A 19479-nucleotide genomic window follows, 5' to 3' on the forward strand; every position below is an offset into this window, starting at 1 on the left:
TTTAGTCCATACATGAGGGGAAGGGATTGCATGGGGGCATTACTATGATGAGGCAGAGGTCACTGGGAGCCATTTTAGAAGCTTTCTACCACATGTGGTTTACAGGATTGATTAGGAACCTGGAAACTGATTTAGACATGGACCAGAACCACAAGAGTTGAGAAGAAGGGTACTCAGTTACTACAACTGACCCGTGGCCATGTTTTTCTTTAAAAAAAAAAATCAGAATCCATGAAAGGTTCTTTGCTGTTAAGAAGCAATGTGATTATGTTGGATCAGGACTTGCTGCAAAACCTTCTCCTGGACCCATTCAAAACTGTTTTCTGTCTACAGAGCTCACTTTCTTCTGCTCTTCATATGATTTTCATGGCAACCATGAGAACAAGACAAACAGTCTTCTACAGGTAGTGTGACCAAATGAAGACCTCAGTGCCGTGCTTTGAAATTTATCAGTCGTTTTGCTTTGAGACCATGGCTCCCAGGGCTGTACCCCATCAGCAATTAAGTGTAGTAGGGATGCTTGGACAGTCCCATTCCTAGAAGACAGAAGATTTCTTCGTCTACTGCCTTTGGATCCAAGAATCTGTGGCAGCTTTCCTGAACCTTTACTAGAATACACAGCAGTAGCCTAGGATTCTTCTAATCTACCTTCTCTCTCTCTCCCTTACCTGGGGTCAGACTTGCATTATGGTCTCATGACAGTCTCAGCCTTCCCCTTTGCTCTGTCCTTACAACCCAGGCATTTTCCCCCCAATAAAATCCTTGTACCTCTTAATCTTGTCAAGGCTACTGCTTCTCAGAGGACCTGGGCTAACATAGCTGCTTTATCTTTATAACTCTCTGGTCGAATGTCTATTCTTATGGGGCCTTCTCTGACTTCACTACTATAGCTCTCTTTTCTGGTTACCTATTTCCTCTCCTGAAATATAACTATCCTTTGACATGATCAGCCTGATATTTAGCAGCTTTCCTGGCAGATTATGTGTTTCACAAATAATGTCAAATTAATGAATGGATTCTGATAGTTTTTCTTACAAGGATATGAGAGTTTCAAGGAAGAAAGGTACTATTGGTAATCTGGGAAGCTGACATATTTTGGAGGATGGATAGACTCAAGTAGATACTATTGGGTAGTCAAAGGCAATGTATGGATCCTGGTCTCTTGGTATAACCAGGCACGAGAGATCTATGTTGACTGTGTGCCACCAGTTCTCTGGGACAGCTCCATTTCTGTCCTGTCAACTGTCTAAATATACTCACCCTTGTCAGGATATTTGTTCTAAAAAAATGATGGCCAAACTGAAGTGGTAAGGGCATCAGGAGAGAAAGGCAAATACCATATGATCTCTCTTATATGTGAAATCTATTGGGTTGGCCAAAAAGTTAATTTGTTTTTTCTGTAAGATGGCTCTAGTAGCGTTTAGTTGTATTTAACTTTGTTTGAAACAATTTTGTTAGATTGTATTGTGACAACTGTCATATCAGTCTGCATGTAAAAAAAATCTTTCCAGAATTGGTGAATTTTTGTGTAGCCGTTTTAATATAGATGATACAAGAAACTAAGCAATGCTTTTGGCATATTATGCTTCATTATTTCAAGAAAGATAAAAACATAACTAAAATGAAAAAAAAGATTTGTAGAGTGTGTGAAGAAGGTGCTGTGACTAATCAAACACATCAAAAGTGGTTTGCAAAATTTCATGTTGGAGATTTCTCGATGGACTATGCTCCATGGTTGAGTAAATGAGTTGAAGTTGATAGAGATCAAATTAAGACATTAATTAAGAGCAATCAATGTTATACCCCATGGGAGATAGCCAACATACTCAAAATATCCACACCAATAACCAAAAAGTTGTTGGTGAAAATAAAAAACATGTCTTTTGTTTTATGGGAAAAAAATAAATGGACTTTTTTGGTCAATCCATGGAAGAGAAAGAAGGAAAGAAAGAAAGAAAGAAAGAAAGAAAGAAAGAAAGAAAGAAAGAAAGAAAGAAAGAAAGAAAGAAAGAAAAAAGAAAGTTCAGAGATACAAAGAACAGACTGATTGTTGCCAGAGATGAGGTAGGAGTGGGGAGGGGAAAAATGGGTGAAAATTTTTTTTAGTTTAAATAAATTGAATTAAAAATGATTATATGGACCCATAATTACCAACAAAAGTATTCTCCAATGGATTATTAGGAGAAATATGATAAAGTACATATAACAGTAGGCTACTGTTATTTTTCTTCTATTTTTCTGAAGTTTTTGAAGTCTTATAATACCCATATACTATTTCATATACTAAAAATTTAATTTTTCTTACTACTTGCATGCACTGGGATCTATATAGGATTTAGAATTCCTGTTTTTGAAACCCTAGCCTTCTTAAGGAGTGATTAGGAAAATTTTAATTTCTTTGTGCCAAATGATTATTTTAAGTAACAAATATTTTACCCTAAGGAATGGTTATTTGATTATTATGAAACACCCAAAATAAATAAAGAAGAGGTAATATAGAAGAATTTAGATTCATAACTTTGGATGAAATCTAAAAGTGGCACTGTTCTCTTTTCTAAAAAGAATGAAAGAAAAGGAAAGAAAGTATCAGTAGAGTCAAAGCTTAAAACTTAAACAAGCTTTGTTTTAATTTAATTTTAATTTTTCTTGGTACTTCAGTCCTCCCCAGTTCTTTTTCCTCCCTGGTGATGTGGCAGGGGTGGAGGGAAGTCTGGGAGCTTCATTTGCTCTGCTGACAGAGGAATCCAGAATTAGGTGTAGAGAGCAGCCTGTTGCTCTGCCTTCTTCAGCGACTATTTTGGCGATAGTAGTGCGCACCACATTTAACAATTCTCTAGCTTAATTTTAACCAAAGGACTATTTCTGTCTTTTAAAAATGCTCCTTCTCATCTTAAATGGTGAAGTTCAACATAACAAGAGAGTTTGGCCTTTTGGCCTCAAAAATGTGGGATTTAGAGGTGCGGGTGGTAACTAATTAATCCTGGAATTTAATTTTCATGCCTGGCCTTATTGAAAGTTATATGGCAATTTGACTGCAAAATGAAAAACTCTGGAGTGCTCAGAAATTATCCCAGTCTTGATGAAAGTTGACCTAAACTTAATAAAAAGTTTTCCTCATGTCAGGATCTGAGACTACAAATCACCTCAATTTGTGGCTCTCAGAGAGATGAATTTGTGTGCTGTGGATAACCAATAATGGCTCCCATTTTTGTGTTAGATTCTGCTGTTCTGACGTTATTCTCTTCAGGCAGATTCATAAAGGCAATAAGCCTGTTAGCTACCCATTATTTGAGCCAAAAATTACCACTTCAGTGTGTGTGTGTGCAAATGTGGATACAAATACACATAGAAATCAGACTATTTGCTCTTACCTGATATGTCTATTTAACCCAAGCCTATATAGCTTAATAAAAATACAACAAAGGACCATATATATAAATCAAGACCAAGATATACAAAGCAGAGGAAGGACTGGAACTGGAGGGAAAAATGTGCTATTAGCTGAGTAATGCCGAGAAAGAAACTAATCCTTTGCAAGGGGTCCAGATTACAGTGGTAAAAGTTTAAAAGGAGGCAGCATTAGCCTGCCTTGACTGTAAGGGGAGAGAAAGAAGGAAAGGAAACCTGCCAGGTATGTGTGAAATAAAAGTTCCCCTTTCTTTTAAAAGCACAATAGCTTGTGTAATTTTGTCACATGCATCTGTTGCTCTCACCCCTTACTTTGTGCTGAAGTGCTCACCAGAGCATTCACGGGAGTAATTCTTCCTCCCACCCCTGACACCTGCCATGGAAAATGCTGCATTATTCATCGGCAAGCTAATGACAGGTGATGAGATCTTTTCATGCTACATCCCTCTCAGTGGGTGTTTATCACTCTGTTCACCAGCAGCCCTGCTGTTACCGAGGGGCCAGAAGAACCCTACACACTCGCTTGAAAGGTAATGGGAAACGTGCTCAGCTTTCCGGGCTCACAAGTGCAGATGAAGGTTATCACCAGGGCAGCTGCGAAGCCCAGGGCAGCAGGAAGGTGGTCACTCTAAGTGAACAGCTTAATTTTGGAAATCCATACAAATCATGTCAGAGCCATGATAATCCATCTTCTTTAGCCTCCAGCCTTTCAGCAGTCATTGCACTGTAATAATTTCCCCGATTCACTTGTGATCTCTATAAATAACTGGAGTGAGGGAGGAAAGGAGAGGAGGAAAGAGATGAGTTTGGCTTAGTGTCTGATGAGCACGCCAGTGAGGAATTTATCTCTGCCTAGCAAGCAAGATGCCATCTTCTCTGAGGGTGGGCAGGCATATGGCCACAAACCAGCTAGCAGGAAGACAGTCCTGTGACCCCTGCTCAATGCTCTGGTGTCATTTGAAACCAGTGATTTATCTGAAAGCTTGTGACAAAAAAAATTATGGAGCAGTACCATGTCAGCATGTGGGAGGAATAGGAGAAAGGGGACTATTTTATCTTCAAATACTTAATTCCTTATGTGAGAGCACATTATTAGAGATTTATTCACCTTACCATATTTGCCATAATTATCACCAATTGATTCTAGCTTTTTTATTCATTTTTTTTCTTGGTAAGTATTTTTGTAGAGGACTTTTGGTGTATAGTTCTATGTTATAGGATGTTAAGTAAAATAATCTAGGTCTAAAAAAGCCACTATGGCCAAGATAGGGGAGGCAATCGAATTTTTGTGTTCTCAGCTCACTTGTGGCTGATTTCACCTTCCCTCGGATGGCGCTGTTTCAGAGCATCCCGTTAACATCATAGCAGTGGTACAGTGTATGTCAGAGAGCATGGGCTTACAGTGGAAAGGACTTGGGTTTAAATTGTAGATCAACCATTTTGTTGCTATGGGAATTTATTTAAATTTTTTGAGCCTTGTCTTTATTACTTGTATGATGGGTATAATATCAAGTGTCGGGTTACTTTGAAAACTAAAGAACAATCCCTAAATAACTTCCTAGAGATTGCAACCCTTTCCATTCTCTCTGACTAAAGGTGACTTTATCTTTCCTTTTACATGGCTAAAGTGAATCTCTTTAGGTAAGTTGACAAATCTTTCCCCATGAGGAAGACAATTTCAAATAGTCTCATATATGTTTCAAATTGGTTCTTGGTCAATGGGTTAATGGTTAAACACACTGATAGATATCCATACCATGGAATATTATTCAGCAGCAAGGAGGAACAAACTATTGATACATAAAACAAATTGGAACGATCTCCAAGGGAATTATGCTGAGTGAAAAAAGCCAGTCCCCAAAAGGTTACATGCCACTTGATTCTGTTTACATGACATTTATGACCTGCTAAGATGATAGAAATGGGAAACAGATCAGTGACTGACAGGGGTTAGGGCTGGGGGAGGCAGAGTCAGGTAGGTGAGTGTAGTTATAAAAGGGCGACAGGAGGGATCCTTGTGATGAAATTGTTCTGTATGTTGACTGGGGTGGTGAGTCCATGAAACTACACCTGTTATAAAGTTGCACAGAAGTAAACACACACACTGAGGTACACACATGAGTGTAAGTGAAAGTGAATAAGGTTCATGCACTGCGTCAATGTTGACAGTTTCGTTATATTATTGTACTATAGTTATACGATAGTTACTGTTGGAGGAAACTGGATAAAGGATGTATACAAGATCTCTCTATTATTTTCTATAACTGCATGTGAGTCAGCATTTATTTTGAAAGTTAAAAAAAATTTTAAATGGCCCTTTGTGTTGTTTTCACCATTGTAGCCATATCTAGATATAAAGATAATGATCACTCAATTAGTAATATGAACATAATCCTTTAGGGGGTCATATTCCTTTGCTTTGGTAATTTCTAGAAATATCCCCTGGGGAAATAATCAGAGATAATACACATAACTGTGTCCAAGGACTTCCACTGCAGCATTGTTTAGAGTCGTGACATGCTAAAAGCAACTTAAATTTCTAATTTAGGAATGCTTATTGCATATTCATAAGATGGGATTAAAAACCATCATTAAAATAATGTTTTAATGCACTAACAATTGACTAAATGCCACAGATGAGGGACATTTTTTATTTACACCATCTCCCCTTATATTCTCCCTCTTCTAATTTTTGGTGCTTAATTTTTGTTATATTTTCCAATTTGCATTTTGTTTTATTAATTATAATTTACATTCTTTTATGGGGTATCATTGTAACCTCAATTTGTTTTATTATTTAAACTACCAGATTTAGATGATAAATAACTCTTGAATCCCTCACATTTAAGGATCAAAATATTTCAGCCCTGGTATTCTCTACCCCATATCTCTAATGCTGTCAGCTAAGCTGTTACTTTTTTATCATTAAGGTTTATAGTGTGTACTTTTAATTAAGTATTCTATTCTTTGTTTCTAGGTTAATTCTGAACATTGAAAACTACTAAGTAGGATTTGCAGTATTACAATTATGTGCATATTTTACACTTTGGAGCCAGTTAGCATAATTCGATTCATAGAGAATGAGATGATACCCTATGTTACTAAAACAGAGGTACTTGAAGAAGAAAATTTCTCACAAGGTCAAATAAATTTTCATCTTTTCTATCAATTGCTCAATGTCTGGCCATGTATTTTTTTATTACAGCATATACCATAACCTTCTTGAAAACCATCAGTTTTACCTATAATTTCCAATTGCCTTTATGTTCTCATACTTTATTATATTATCAAGCTTATCCAAGTTCTTAATCACATTATTTATTGAATCCTGAGTTTTAAACAGACTGCTTTCCAGGCCTGCTTCATAGCAGTCACCGTGAGCTTTGTTTTAATTGTCCAGGGTTAGCTTCTTTTTCTCTTGTATTCCTTTCCATTCGGCCACAGCTTCATTTCACCATACCTCCCTCTCCTCCAAAATGGTGAATGGGGGATTAGCTTTTTAAATTCTTGCAGGAATAACCAGTTAGTTGAGAAGTCTCAGGTGAGTGGGTAAATATATACAAGGGAATTATCTTTTGCTCATTAATGGTTTGCCAGTGTTTCCTTTTCCATCCCTGGATGGAATCCTGGAGAGCTTCCATAACTTTGTAGTGACTTATGGTTAAAACTGTACTCCATGCTCAAGTCTTACGTCCTTTCTCCTCCCCTTTCTCCAAGAAGCTTTCGTTTTGTTGTCCTCACTTGCTCCTTTTCTGACCCAGTACTTGGAGCTGGGACTTGGGGCATTCTGTTCTGCTGCTGGGATATATACCTCCTTGTCTTTCAAACCTCTGATCTCCACCAACTTCTGTGTTGTTGTTTCAGAGAAATTACTGATGCTGAATGCTACATTGGAAGCTCTTGCTGCTGATAGGAAAGGAATATCGGCACATTAGCTACTTCAAAGACGGTCATTTGGCAGCAGAGCAACTACCATCCATTAATTTCCTGGTATATCTGGATCTTGAAATTCTAGACCAGACAGTAGATTATGGGGAAGAAATAAAACCTCCTCCAGCTACTACCTACTACCTACTATTTTGGTGTCGGTTATCCATCCAGTGGAGATTTTCGAATTATTGCTATGACTAATTTCTTTGAAGATTCTGGCAATAGTCTGAGGCTCTGTTTTAACTGATGTGATTTTAAGATCATTATATTTTTCAACTTAAAAAATATTTTTTTGTATTGAGAGAGAGAACTTTAAGGGTTGCTGACTAGGTTTCATTATTTAATCAGAATACACATATTTATGTATGGATATGTATAAACAGAATGTCTCAGATGACTATATTTTGGACAAGTCTATTGCCTAGCTAATTTAAAATATAATATTTTAATTCTTATTCCATTGCCTTCACTCTAGATACAAAAGGACAATGATCCCAACATTTTTTAACTTGTACTTTGACAAACCTTGTTTTTTTTGAGCAGTTAAGTATTGGCTAATCCATATTTCTTTATTAAATTTCTTACTATAACATGCTGGCATGTTTGGTTATCATGAAAAATAGCTCTATTTCACAAATTGAAAAGGAAGATGGCAAGAAATTTTGAAAACACTAGGTAAAGGGGAGTATGAATATGTGATTTTTACATCATATTTATTTTTTAATATTTCATTTCTTATTGTGTTTTTTCCATTACTGGTTATCCCTCCAAGCCCTCTTGTACCTCTACCCACCCCTTCCATTAACATGTAATTTTAAAAATAGGAAAGTATTTAATGTTTTTACTATGCAGAAATATTCCATCTTACCAAGTGGTCAAATTTTTAAAAACCTCTACTCTGCTAAGACAGTCCCAAACTGGGAAGGAAACAGAGGAGCTGTCAGCAAAACTTTAGACCTATTACTACAACCATTGTTAGATTGTGGCCAAGAGCTGTTGCTTCAAAAGACAGGAACTGGGGAACAGTTTAGAAACCATTTTCAAACTTCTCTTTTAATTTCTGGTTTTGAAGAAGATACTGCATAAGTAGCAGTGAAAACACTAGGGGGATGGGCTCAGGTAGCAGACAAGGTTTGGAATTCTCGATTCTGCCTCTTCCTACTTGTCTGATCTTGGATAAGCTGTATCCCTTCTAGGCCTTAGTGTTCTCATGTGCATATCGAGCAGAATAACATCCATCTCATATGGGCTGCCCTGGTGATTAAATGAAAAAGTATATATAGAGATTATTATTAATCTATTGGCTATAGAAGAATAATAATGAACACTTAATTTACACCAAATACCCAATTCCTTAATGTTATTGAATAAATCAGGTCTATACAATAGTGTCTGAAAATAGTATTCTTCACAGAATGACCATGATGTAAATGTCCACACTTGGAATAAACTTCAATGAAATTTCAAAATGCCCTACCAATGAGTTATGAAAAGAGCTAGTTAACTGCTCTCTATATTATCATCAAAGGGAAATTCAATGTGAGGGACATGAATAAATCTTTACTCTGTGTGTCATCAATTACACAGTGGGCTGCAACAATTTTAGGACCACCTGTGCATTTATATGCTTGAGCAGGTGCTTACAAGTGACGCAGAAGAGTGAATGTTATAGACTCTAATCATTCATACACAGTTTGGGATGGCAAAATATCCTCCTTCTATTTCCTTTTAGCCTAGGTAACTACTCTCTTTTCTTCCCCCACCCCCACCCCCAGCTTACTTTGCTGGAAGGTAATTATGGGAGTCTAAGCTCCAAAACCTCATTCTATCAAGTTTATATTTTAGCATTATAAAGTATAGCATTTAAAGTATAAAACAGGCTCCACTATTTTCATAGTGACTATGACCACAAAAGAACCTTTATTTTCAGAGATCTAGAGAACAGAGTCATAAATGCTGGTGGTGTAAGGACAAAACTGTGGTTGTATCAACCTTGACTATAGGGTTTCTAGCACATCAATTTGTTGTTCCATTTATTCGTACATTCACTGTTTGATTCTTGTGTGTGCCTGCACCAGGGATAAAACCTACAATTTTGGTGTATCAGGACATGTTCTGGCCAACTGAGCTAGCTGGACAGGGTAAGGGTGTGTGATTCTAGAATCACTGAAACTGGGTTTAAATTCTAACTCTTCTCAAAATTGAATCAGAGGCACAGAAATAAGGATCAGACTGATAGCCATAAGAGGGGAGGGGAGAGGTAAGGACCAGTCGAAAGGAGAAGAAGGGATTAGACAAAGAACATATATACATCAACCATGGACATACACAATGGTGTGGGGATTGACTGTGGGAAGGGAGGAGCAGGAGGCAGGGGGTCAAATGGGGAAAAATTGGGAAAACTGTAATAGCATGAACAATGAAAACTTCTTTTAATTAATAAAAAATAAATGTCAGGTGCATTTAAAATAAAAAATAATAAAGCAACACATACCAAAATGTGTTCCAGTAAATATTGGTTCTAACACACACCCACACACACACAAAGATTCTGGCTCTTCTGCTTAACTAATTGTGTGGACAGGGTATTTAGGATTTGAGCCTTCATTGTCTCAAATGTAAAATGGGAATAACTGTAGGATTTACTGAATAAGATTTTGTGAGGATTAAATGAAATAATGTATTTAACACAAGCAAAGTGCTACACCTGTAATAATGCCCATTAAGTATGAACTACTATTTTAAGTATCTAGTGGAGTCACAAAAAAGCAAAACCCTTGGGTAGATTAGCACTGCAGAGAAAGTTGTTTCCTCTCGCCATGTAAGCAGAAAAATGGCTCCTCCAAAATGTCTGTGCCTTGATTCCTAGAACCTGTGAGTATATTACATTTCAAAGGAAGAGAGATTTTGCAGTTGTAATTAAGGGTACAGATTTTAAGAGAGAGGAATTATCCTGGATTATTCCCATGGGCACAATCTAATTATATGAGTCTTTAAAAGCAGAGAACTTTCTACCTTAGCCAGTGTGGCTCAATTGGTTGGGCGCCATCCCACAAACCGAAGGGTTGTGGGTTCGTTTCCCAGTCAGGGCACATGCCTGTTTGCAGGTTTGTTCCCTGGATGGTGTGCATATGGGAGGCGATGGATTGATGTTTCTCGCATCGATGTTTCTCTCCCTCTCTTGCTCCCTCTCTTCTCCTCTCTCTAGAATCAATAAAAGAAAAAACAAACAAACAAACAAACAAAAAGAAGCAGAGAATTTTTTTGGCTAAAGTTGGAGATTCAGCAGAAGAAGCAGCTAGTACGTTTTCAGGCTTGAGGATTGGACATGCCATTGATGGCTCTGAGTTTTGGGAGTCATGTGCAAAGAATGTAGAGAGGCCTCTAGGAGATAAGGGCAGCCCCAGATGACAGAACTTCAGTTTTACATCCACAAAAAGCAGAAATCTGCCAACAACCTGAATGAACAGGGAAGTGTATCCTTCCCAGAGCCTCCTGATAAGAACCCAGCCAGCTAAAACCTTGGTTTTGGCCTTGTGGAAACCTGGATCAGAGAAACTAGTTGAGCCAGCTCGAACTTCTGACCTCCAGAACTGTGAGGTAACAAATGTGTGGTTTCTAGTCTCTGTGTTTGTGGTAACTTAAGGCAGTGATAGAAAACTAACATAATGCCCAAACCTCTTAGCATCTCCTTCCATTTTCTATGAAAGTTAGCTCCAATTTCAAGAATGTTTCAAATGTATAACATCATCCAGCATAGAAAGATCAACGGAGAGACTTACAGAATATAGCAAGAAAAAGTTTATTAGCAGGATGTAGGCAAAATTAGATGAGCTGAATAGGGTAGGAAGAGTTTTGGGTAATTCAATATGTGGTGAGATTTAGGAAATTTAAACACTGAAAGGAACATTTATGACTATCTACTTTTATCCCCTTGTTTTAAGATGAAGAAACTTAACGTTAAAAGTGATGAATGGGCATACTCAGAGTCAAATATCTCACTATTTGTTCTAGGCTAAGACTGGTCTACAGAATTACTGTGATGTCCTCTTCTCATTCTTCACACTATTTACACCCAGTAGGTCCTAGTCACACACTGGGGCATAGAATAGCAGAGTGCTGAAGGAAGTGACCAGGAATATAGATGGTGTATTTTTTATTCAACCAGGAATTTTAAATGCAGTCTTCTTTATAAATGGTATTTTAGGTGTGAGTATGCATAAAGCTTCATTCACCCTCCAGATAGGGCTTATGTATATGGAATCCTAGCATGGTTATATTTCTCAAGCATTCTTCCTTATGTGCAAGCTACCATGGCCATGGGTAGACAAAAGTCATTGAAACATCAATAGGGGGATTAGGTTAGGTGACTGTCAAGATCATTTCCTGTCCTGAAATTGTTCAGAGCACTCAAGGTAGTGATTTATGTCCACTTAGAAGGATGCCATGCAGACCTTGACCAGTGTTTGAAAACAATCTCTCATCCAGCAGTGCAAGAGATGCCATGTTTATGGTATATCATCCATGAAATCACCAGCAGACATGTCACTGCATCATAGAACCTTCACCCAGGTTCATATAGGCAAAGTGCTATTGCCTTAAGAAGATGTATGACAGCAGTGGACAACCGAGGAACTATTTTTCTCTTTGCAATGCTGAAATCTGGCTTTCTTTTTTGATGCTATTAAAAACCTATTAGATGACTATATAACATGATGGTGAGTAGGATTTTTTCCTACTGCTCCAGAATTGGTGATAAGGGCTCATGTTGAGGAGGGTCTTAGCACCCCTTATTTAAGTGGGCACATCAACTAGTGCGATTAGATTCTTCTCCAGGGGTTAATGAAAGAGGCAAAATCTGCTCACCTCATTCAATCATCTCTCAACCCCAAGTCAATAAGAATAAGGCTAGTATATATTAGTTTGCTAGGGCCCCATAACAAAGTATCAGACTGGGTAGCTCACACAACAAATTTATTTTCTTACAGTTCTGTAGGCTAAATGTCTGAGATTAAGGTGTTGGGTGTCTTGCTTTCTTCTGAGGTCTCTCTCCTTAGCTTACAGACTACACATGAAGGACTAAAGAGGTTAAAGGATGGGTCAGATATCCCTTTCCTGCCCAGGTGACAGGTAGGCTAAGCAAGTGGAATCCTGCTCAGAGAAGGATTTCAAAGCAAGCATCACTGATGAGGCTGCTTGAGAATTAAATACTCATTATCTTTGTTAGTGGTTCTCAACCAGGCTGAATTGGCCCTCCAGGGACCAATTAGTGGTTTTGGTGGTAACACCTGGGAGGAGGTTGCTACTACACCTAGTGAGTAGAGACCAGGGGATGCTGCTAAACATTCTACTAGGCACAGGACAGCCCACACAGCAAACAATTACCCTGGTCAAAATGTCATTAGTGCTGCTGTTGAGAACCCTGATGTATATGGAGTCTAGTACATTAGCATGGGTCCCATGTACACATGCTGTCATATTGTCATGGGCCATTGCCATTACATGGAACCAAATTGCATCAAAGGGAGACCAGTGATGCCTCCTCATTGCTGAGAGGTGGCCACTCACATAAGAATAACCTGCCTTCTTATTTCTCCTTCTCAGACTCAACCATAGGGATCAAGATCAAGGGGAGGGAAGGGAAAGAGATAACCAGAAGTACACCATATTCTTCCATTCTGCAGTTCACAGACATGGTGGAAAAGAAAGAGTATAAAAGCAGATTATGCCTTCCTCTCCACATTAGGCTTGTATTATAAGAAGTAGTTAGCTTTGAATTGGAAATGAGACTGAAATATTGACTGGACTGGATATGAGAAAGTGCCTAGAAAGTCATGGGATCTGCCTAAAAGATCCTTAAACACTGAAGAAGAAAAACAATGCTTAATCTTGGAAACAGTGATGAAAAGAAATATGACCTTTCCTTGGTTGTATACCAATGACTTGGAATTCCTTTAATAGGAGCAAATAGGTAATGTAAACAGGCTCCACCTGTCATTGGGCTTGCACTCATGCCAATAAGGAGCTTTCTTCATGATGTCATTGAAAGATGATGTATTCCATAGAGGCAGAGCCAAGGGTTTGCTCAACTCAATATTCTAAGCTTTACGGACCCCAAGTAAGGTGATGGTTTCTAGAAATGAAGTATCTTATTTATCTGACCATGTAGAATAAAAGGAAGGGTATTTATTTTGGAGTGAGAACACCTAGGTTCAAACCCCATTTGGCTACTTACCAAGCTTAGGTGTGATCTTTGCTTAGTTACACAGCTTCTGTTTGAGTTCAGTTTCTCCATCTGCAAGGTGCATGAATGACTGTTAGATTATTATTCATGAGATTTCTTGGGTTTACTTGGGGGAGAGGATAACTCTTTTTATCTTTCTGATTTAGCAAAGAGTTTTCATAATTGTAGTATAATGGTGGCTACTCTTCAATGTGATTTTATGTATATACATTTAAAAACTGAGCAAAACTAATCTATGGTGATAAATTTCAGCATGGTGTTTACCCTTGGCTAGGCAGGGTCATGAGGAGGTGGCTTTGAGAGTGCTGGTGATAGATAGATAGATAGATACAGATGTTTTCTTATCTGGGTGATGATTCCAGTGGTTTTCAGTTTAAAAAGTCATTGAACTATACATTGGTTATTTGTGGACTTTTCTCCAAGTTTGGAATACTTCAATACAATGCTTATTTGTAAATGTTTCAACCACCTTCAAAATTATCTTTGCCTCAACTGCAGTTCTTGCAACTATGTTAAAAATAAGCTACTTTTTATATGTTTAAAAGAAGCTATATTCCCTTCTGAATACTATAGAGTATTGTATAGAAACTTTAGACCTAATTTAACTTATGGCAAGAGGTCCATAGCATGTTTTTTCAGAAAAGTATCTGTTTAAGTGATTGAAATAGGAAAAAAATGGTGATTGTCATTAGTGTTGGGGTTATTTGACAGATGAGTTTAGAGGAAACTATAAAGTCTGATATTATTTTCCCCCATTTCCTATTCTGTCTTGTTTCCTTTGGGCTCTTTACTTCCCCTAAGTGATGAAATTGTCACCCCTGGGAGCCCAGTGCTTGGCCTGTCTGCCCTGGAGCTGTCTGTGGGGCGGCCATTTGAGGAGTGATGGCTCACTGAAGTTGGACACTTAATCTGTTACCTCATCGTGGGAATAAGGAACTTTATGGACTGAATCTCAAATGGTCGAGACTTGACTGCAGAAAGGAAGGGGAGCTCTTTGTGGAAAGAGCTCCCCTTCACCCTCAGATGAGGTCTTTTTTGGGGGACCACTGCACCCTCTGCTGGAAGCTGGTCAGAACTCTTCCAAAAGTGCTCCTGCTGGAATGGTGCTGAGGTGGAATGATCAAGTGGGGAAGAAGATAAGCGCTGGCTATCCAGAGGATCGGGTAGGGAAGAGGAGAGCTGTCTCCTGCCTTGTGAAGGAGCCACAGACATTTTGTTGAGCACATGGACTCAGTGTTTATGGAAAGGAATGTTGATGACTGGGTAACTGCGCAGGAGGGAAGCGCATTGAGCTTTTTTCCAGATTCATCAGTCTTCACTGTGCATGCCTTTTATGTGCAAAGGTTTGGAGCTAAAAAGTTATTAAGACATGGATTTTAGCTTCAGGATCTTCTCCTTTGGGGAAAACAGATATGTTGTACCAATGGACATGCTAGCTGGTTGATATAATAGGTGAAACAATGGAGGCATAAACATGTTGTAAGTAAGTGGATGGTGAATAGCTTGAAAAAAATACAGTATGTTCTATATAACCCCAATTATGTAAAATGTTATATATATTCATGAGCCCACTTAAATAAAATTAAAATATTTTTAAATATAAAGAACCTAAGAATAATATATTGACATTTTATAATTGTTAGTTGTAGGATTAAGGACACATTTTAAAATTTAATTTTCAATAGTACAATTTTTTTGTGCTCAGTATAGATAAAAAAACAGCTAGTATGTAAATATAAAAAAATCGGGTAGTATGTAAATATAAAAAATCAGGTAGCATGTAAATATATAAAGAAGAAAGTGAAAAACCACCAGTAATTCATTTTCTAAATGTACAAACATGAACTACTAGGCATATATCCTTTTAGCCTTTTTCCTAAGCATATCCACATACATAAAAACACATATTTGACAACATGCTGTACTTTTTAATTTAAGATCTTTTTTGTTCATGTTAATATATTGTATTTATATCATTGTTTTGAAGGAAATACACAAGGTATGCTTGTTCCAGCTTTATTAAGGTATAATTAACAAATAGAAATTGTGCATATTTAGGGTATATAACATGATTTTATTATATGTATTGTTTACTTTTAATAAGCAGAGAGAGGTTTGAAATGAAAAGCACATTTTTTCTACTTATTCTTCTTCAACCTCAGTTGCAGTCTGCAAAATCCCCTTTACACACTGCTATTTTTAGTTCTTCTTGTGATTAATTTCATAAATCTAAATATTAGGCTCATATGCTTACTCTTCTTCTATTTCTTCTCTTACTCTTCTAGTTCCCAGTTTCTGGCAACCCTTCTTTTAATTTTACAAAGTTATGTTGAAACATTTACTTTCCTTTATGAAACCATAATTATTACGAGCTTTGTCTTTAGCTTTTACTGAAGGCTGAAAACCAATAAATAGCATTTGTTTTTATGGCCATGTACATATTATTCACCACAAATTCAAATAAAGATGTTAGATTGCATTTCCTTCTTTTTACATCCAAAGATATAACATTTTTGTCATTGAGGAAGAGTGTTACTAGTTTCAAAATCAATGGATTCACTTTTATTACAATTTTGCCATATTTTAGCAAACTATAAACAATGGTAGCTCTTCTGTTTTTTTTTAAATTGACCTCTTTAAAATGAATTTATTATCTTCTATTTATTGCATTTCATTGCCCAATGGTTGTCAAATTAATAGTGACTTTTTTTTTACCATATTCTCAATTATTCAGCTTCATTTTTTTGCACAGATGACATTTTCTTCCCAAAGAAAACTTTTGGGGCCCATCAACTTCCAGCTGCAATCTCAGCTGGTCACTCTTTTGACCTGCTTACAGCTCCCACAATAGTTTGCCCCAGAATATGTCTCGTACTCTTGGGGTAGCTTCTCTCTTCTGGAATTCTATGTCTTCCCTTTTTTGGTTGCAACATTTTTTTTGTTTGTAGTACATACTTAGATGTCAGCATCACAAATGGTGCTTGGTATCAACATCTTGTGTCCGTGAACATCCAAACATGCTTTTATATTATCTCTATGCTGAATTGTTATTTTGTATCACTCTTGATTTTTAGTACCAGAATCTTGTAGATCTTTGAATATATCTTTGCCTTCTAATATTCAGGATTGCTGATGATAATTCTGTTGTCAATATGACCCTATATTTACTTACTTGTGTTTATAGATGAACAATAGTTTGGTCCATGCTTGGAGCTCTCTGAGGGCAAGAGCAGTTGCCCTGGCTAGAGATAATGGTGTGTGAATCAGTCCCATAGGAGTGAAGCGACCAGTTGTGAGAGACAGAATTTGGAAGCAGGCTCAATGCGATTCATTGGATCTCCTTTTGTCACTTGGTTTCAATCTCGATTCTTTTGCAAACCCCAGCTGAAACTTTTCATTTTTCATGGCCTCATAGTGAGAATTACTGAGAGACTATCATTTACTAAAACATGGCCCAGCTGAATTAAAGGTATAAAATACCCGGCCCAGGTTTTTAAGGACTCTAGCTCCTTCAGTGGTAAAAACTTACTCGAGACTTTGTCTTTTAGTGAGGGTTTGCATTTTGAATTGTTATGTTTCTTTCCTACACTAAATAGCCAGAAGATAACCACAAATTGCAGGTAAAGTACGTATTGTTATTATTGTTGTTGTTATTATAAAATGAATGTTTGTTTTTGTCTACAAGCAACTTGATAAATATCTTATTGTGAATTGTAAATTGTAGTTTTGGAAACTGAAAGGCAAGCCAGGCTGGGAAGATGAGTTATATTTAAAGGGCTGGCTATCTTTAGGAGTTCATCTATGCTTATCCAGACCAGTCTTAAGAGTCTTCAGTTTAAAACAAGCCTAGATGCATCCTTCTACAATTGCAACTTTTGTATTTGTAGTTAGAGCTTTTAAAGGTGGTGGGAAGATATAATTTGACATAAATGAGTGAAAATGTAGGGCAAGAATAGTTTAGGTATTTGAGAGAAGACATGGAGGTAACAATTTCTTAGCTATTAAAATCTTTAAGTGGAGGTTTGTGACATAAATAAATCAGTCTACTGAGAAGGGGGATAAAAGCTCTCCGTTTTATGCGTTTTGTGCAACTAGAAAAATAATAGCCCCTATCCAGGAGGACATTCTGGGCATGTCTCGTACTGACACCGTGATTCGGCCATGTTCTGAAATATTTATTGAGAGAGATTAGAACCATCAATAATTGTTACTTGATGGAAGTTTGTGGAAATATGCTCTTGCAGCTCTGTGAACCATGTGGTTGTATCCAGCTAGTTATTATCACAAATAATTAAGGTCAAAAGCACCGTTGATGCTTACTTTGCCACAGTGCATTAAAAATAATATTCTTTCTCTGAAAGCTGCTGAATCTGATACACCACTTCGAATCCTTCCAGTGCATTAGTGGGGCAGACATGTGATGGTGGCTCTGTGTGTGAATGACCTTTGTACCTAGAATTAGGGATGGCAATAGGCAGAATAATTTCAATTACCATATTCTAGAATTGCAGATCTACAGAAAGTTTTAGGAACTAGGAAACAGAGATCAATTAGTCATGCACAGAAGGGATTTTTATCTGAAAGGTACCTTTCCCTTCTTTCCGTTTTCTTCGTGGTGAGATAAGGTTTACGGTTGGGGAGGGAGACAGACAAGGTGCGGGAAGAAGGATGGCTTTCTGCTTCCCTTGACAAAGCACTTGACTCACCAGGGCTGGTTTCCCACCTGCCTCATCAGCCAGGCACCTTAAGCTGGAAAACCACTATATGAAAAACCACTCTATTTTGTGATATTTCTTGATTAATTTTATCTGTTAATTATTCTCTCTCCAATTTGTCTTTTTTCTCTTCCTTCTTCCATTCCTTTCTCCTCTTCATCTCCCCCCTTTTTTCTCTTAGTTCATGCAAAGTTACTTGCTCATTCACTCATTTAATAGGCACCCATGAAAGATACCCTCTGCACAAAACACTATGTGATGTGGTAGATACACAAATGGAGGACATGTGGTTCTAATCCCAAAGGGCTTTACAGCCTAGTTTGTGAGGTTTAGAAGAAAATATTTAGAAATGGGTTTTGTCTTTTCTGTCATTTTGAGACTTCGGGAGCAGAGGTCTTCTTTCGCATGCATGAATCCCCCCTTGGCCCACCCTGTGAAAGTACACAGGCAAGATGAAGTAGCTAACTCTATGGGCCCGGTGTTTGTAGTGCAGACTCTGGTTCCAATACCCTTGGTTCTTCCCACATCTGACTTTCAGGCATAGTCATAAGTAAGACACCTTCATGGCTCCTCCAGGCTTCTTCTATTTGAAAGCCCTGATTCACAGCTATTGTCTAAAATGTACATGTATTTTTGTCTGTGTCCTCCCTTATTCATGGGAGTTATTACTCTCATTATTTAAAAGGGACAGCAAGGCTCTGTGCATGAACTGAGAGGAAAGAATAAATGGCTAGGGAATTTCAACTCTGATTTTTGCAACTCTTCTCAAGCATTCTTTGAGCAAGTACAAGATGGATAATTCCCCTTAATGCTTTCTAGATCTCTCCTGTTGAAAAAAAGACATCCATTTCTGACATTTTAAAAAAGTATCTTTGGGTGGCAAGAGACTTTATGTTTCTCATTCATGGATCCTCCCAGGCAGTCTCAGTTGCAAAGCTTCCTCAGTGTTGCTGAGTGAATCCCCAAGGCCCTGGCTTAGTGGGCTCAGTGCGAGCCTCTCCTCATTCAGCAAAGTGAGTGATGACAGCGCTGTTCATCATGCCACTCTCTCCAGAGCACAGCAGAAAGGCACCTCATGTTCAGTCAGAACCACGGAATCTTCATGCAGATCTCCTCTGATGTGACTTTGACAGGAAAATAATTTTCAAAATGTTTTACGGCCCCAGGCACCTCTAAAATAGC

Source organism: Phyllostomus hastatus, unplaced genomic scaffold (genome assembly GCF_019186645.2).
Source record: "Phyllostomus hastatus isolate PE091 unplaced genomic scaffold, TTU_PhHast_1.1 phas_contig_34, whole genome shotgun sequence".
Classification (NCBI taxonomy): domain Eukaryota; kingdom Metazoa; phylum Chordata; class Mammalia; order Chiroptera; family Phyllostomidae; genus Phyllostomus; species Phyllostomus hastatus.